General features: G+C 30.4%; 1 protein-coding gene across 1 annotated transcript in view; it reads left to right on the top strand.

Moving 5' to 3' along the window:
- Window positions 1-3,343, top strand: part of LOC111084980 (protein quiver-like) — a 30,522-nt gene extending 27,179 nt beyond the window's left edge. Inside the window, exon 5 of the mRNA XM_022381755.1 lies at window positions 1,585-3,343. The gene's annotated coding sequence lies outside the window, so the exon portion shown is untranslated. The remainder of the gene's footprint in view (window positions 1-1,584) is intronic.
- Window positions 3,344-3,668: the final 325 nt, after the last annotated feature.

Here is a 3,668-nt window from a genome sequence, read left to right on the forward strand (position 1 = left end):
ATAAATTATAAAAACAAGTTTTTGTGTTGTTAGATATTATTAACTATTGTTGTATAATAAGTTCTTAATTCTAGGTAATGCTTATGTTTTATGATATGTTCTTAAACTGGGTTTGATTAGAAAACCATAAGACAAAATTCTTTGTTGGAAATCATGAGTCGGAAATTTAACCACTAGTATAGTGTTTGCAAGTTGTATTTTAATATAATACTCGATCTATATCATGGAAATTGTTAATAGTGGTAATATATATATATATATATAACTTCTTAGCTCATATACTGAGCATGTATATAATTGTTATGACTCTTTTTCACTTTTTTACTGTTAGCAACTTGAAAATAGCCATTGGAGATTTAACAATCAGCTCAAATCTTTACATCCAGTATTAGGAAAAACATTTCATAGCTACCTCTGATAGCTTAGAATTAGAAGTTCTATTCTGATATGTAACTTTGTTAAATATATAATATTTCAACTTATTATTAGCAGTTCCTTATTATGGTAATTCTTCAGATTGTTACTCGTATGATTGTTATCTCTGTCTCGATCTCTAGTTCGTTGTGTTTGTGAATATTTATGACCAGTAAGTGAGACAAACGACAGGTGATTTAGTTTGAGTAAGTTTAATGTATAATCATAACAAAAACTTACTCCAAGCAATATTCTCTACTCCAAATCATATGAAGCTTTGTTGGGTAACATTTCCTTTTCTACACCTAGCTAAGATAATATAGCTTGAAACCGCAGTTAGCAGCTAGTCATGAATACCTAATGTGAGCTTCATATGCTTCTTATTACATCAGCTAGTCAAGAATACCTAATGTGAACTTCATATGCTTCTTATATTCATGACTAGCTGATGTAAGTAATAAGAAGCATATGAAGCTCACATTAGGGTATATGAAGCTCACATTAGGTATTCATGACTAGCTGATATCAGCAAATAAATCTAATATTTTCTTTTCCATGTATACATATGTATACGTTTGTTATTTATCTGTTATTTTTGACAAAATAAATAAATTATAAAAAACAAGTTTTTGTGTTGTTAGATATTATTAACTATTGTTTTATAATAAGTTCCTAATTCTAGGTAATGCTTATGTTTTATGATATGTTCTTAAACTGGGTTTGATTAGAAAACCATAAGACAAAATTCTTTGTTGGAAATCATGATTACTTCCTCTGATATTATTACTTCCAGATATAAATATAATGGAATGAGTGTGTGAAGATTAGCATTCACTGCAAATGTAGATTGCATGCATTTCAGAGTATATGTGAGAATGTAAAAACGTTAGTAGTTAGTAAGAAATGTTCTTTCTTTACTCATACATTCACAGCCTGGTGATAAATCATTTGATCATCATAAACATTATTACTGTAATTTCATAATTTTCATTTTTGGCTCTGTACGTCCATAAACGTACAACTTCTAAATTAGCAGAATACAGTGAGTTATTTCTAATGAGATATTACATATATTAGAATTTCTCCAGAATTTAATATCTTTCAAAAGCTAGGTCATCCGAATAGCCTTTAGAAATAAGCATTAGTGAAAATTTTTGATCTTATTTTCAGGAAATCGTAGCTCATGATGTTTTAAGCTCAACCTTTCAGAAAACAATCTTACAGTGCCAACTTTATGAATTTTGAAAATGGCGCCCATTTACCCTGGGGTAACGTAAGATGTGCCACCCAAGTAGATGTCATCAGTGATAAAAACTTTGTGAAGAATCTCATGATCATTCTTGGGCCTAGTGGTTAGCATGTTGGATATTGGACCAGAAGGTCCAAGGTTCGCACTGCGAAACTGCTGAAAATTCTCCACACTTTCAACTGTGGATACGTTATAAGAGTGACGGTCAATTAAAAAGTTTCTTCCATCAAAAATTACGAAACTTATTCCTATTTATACCATGTATTTTGGCCATATAAAAGATTTATCCAGCTCATTTATGTTCATTTAATTTATGAAAAGGTTTTTCTTTTTTTAATATCTCGGTATTAGAACATTTGTAAAATATACAGTTACTAATTAATTCAAAATTCTTTGAATTTGTATTTGACTTAAATTGTATATATAAAAAGAACTGATTCATTCAGCATCATATTAGCTTTTATGAAAGAAAAAGTGGTTAAATCAGATAAGATTTATTTTGTTGTAGTTTACAAATAAGTTATATTGATGGACCCAGCATGGCCAGGTGGTTAAGATGCTCGACTCACAATCTCAGGGTCGCGGGTGCGATTCCCCATCCCACCAAACATGCTCGTCCTTTCAGCTGTGCGAGCATTAGAATGTGGTGGTCAATCCCACTATTCATTAGTAAAAGAGTAGCCCAAGAGTTGGCGGTGTGTGGTGTTGACTAGCTGCCGTCCCACTAGTCTTACACTGCTAAATTAGGGACGGCTAGCGCAGATAGCCCTCGTGTAGCTTTGCGCGAAATTCAAAACAAACAAACAGTTATATCAAGGCTTATGATATTAGTGTGCATAAAATCAACTGCTAATTATAATTATTGCTTTATTTAGGTAATTTTTACCGATTTTTATTTTACAAGATTTGTTAAAGTAGCATTGATAGATTTGAAGTTTTTATGGCCTGCATCTTCTTGGAGTAGCAGCAAAAAAGTCCCAAATGCCATCCACTCCTTCTCTTAAAGAGATGCTTTTATCCAATAAAATCTTCTTTGCCTAGAACTCTTCTTAAAAGCATAGCATTTTGACTTATAAGTAGAAATGAGTTATCACTTTGACTTAAACGTGTTTAACATAATGAATATATTTTCTGCATAAAGTTTTAATTACCGTTACCGATCAATGTTTGAATTCACGTTTTTTTCAAAAAATCATTAGACTGTGAAGTTTAGTTTTCCAGAAGATAACATCATCTACTGGTGTAATTTTTTACTTTGAAAAAGTTTGCTCTTAAGATCATGAACCAGAAATAAATGAAAAATTATATATTTCTAAAAGTAGTCATATCTTGTAATTTATAGAAGAGAAAGCAGTTATTTACCTAACTATACGTTTTGTACAAAAATTCGTTTCTCTTAGTTTTCCATACTAAGGGATATTGTTTCAGTTATATCAAATTTTCTTGGTTGTAGTGAAAATATCTTGTGTCTCTATACCTATTATCTGTTAAGGCATACAGTTACACATATACGGTAGCGAAATGTTTGTTCTTCAAAAATAGGTGTATACTTGAGTACCGCTACAAATGTTTTATAAATTTACAGCATGAAAGTTTGAACTGTTCTGTAAACAAGTTTTAAAATTACACCAATGACATGTATACCTTTTCGAAAATAAAATTCGTACAATTCACCCTTCACTTCTATCAGTTGAATATACATACTTTAGTTTCTAAACATAAGGATTATGTTTTTTCTTTGAGTTTAAGAAAATATGTGAAACAATCTATAACACCATTTATCTATTACAAATAACTCTACCTTTTGACTAGAAAAATTACCAGTCATAATGAATTAATAGAAAATTCAGAAGGTAATTGCGATAATACAGGATTTTTATAACCATTATAAGATACAAGACAAGACAATACTACGAAAAAGGTATTTCGATAACCATAAAGAAACAACTAAGCAGTGAATCGTTAATTAAAGAGATTATGCGACATAGTTTGCATCAAAAGAAGC

This window comes from Limulus polyphemus, unplaced genomic scaffold (genome assembly GCF_000517525.1).
Source record: "Limulus polyphemus unplaced genomic scaffold, Limulus_polyphemus-2.1.2 Scaffold188, whole genome shotgun sequence".
NCBI lineage: Eukaryota > Metazoa > Arthropoda > Merostomata > Xiphosura > Limulidae > Limulus > Limulus polyphemus.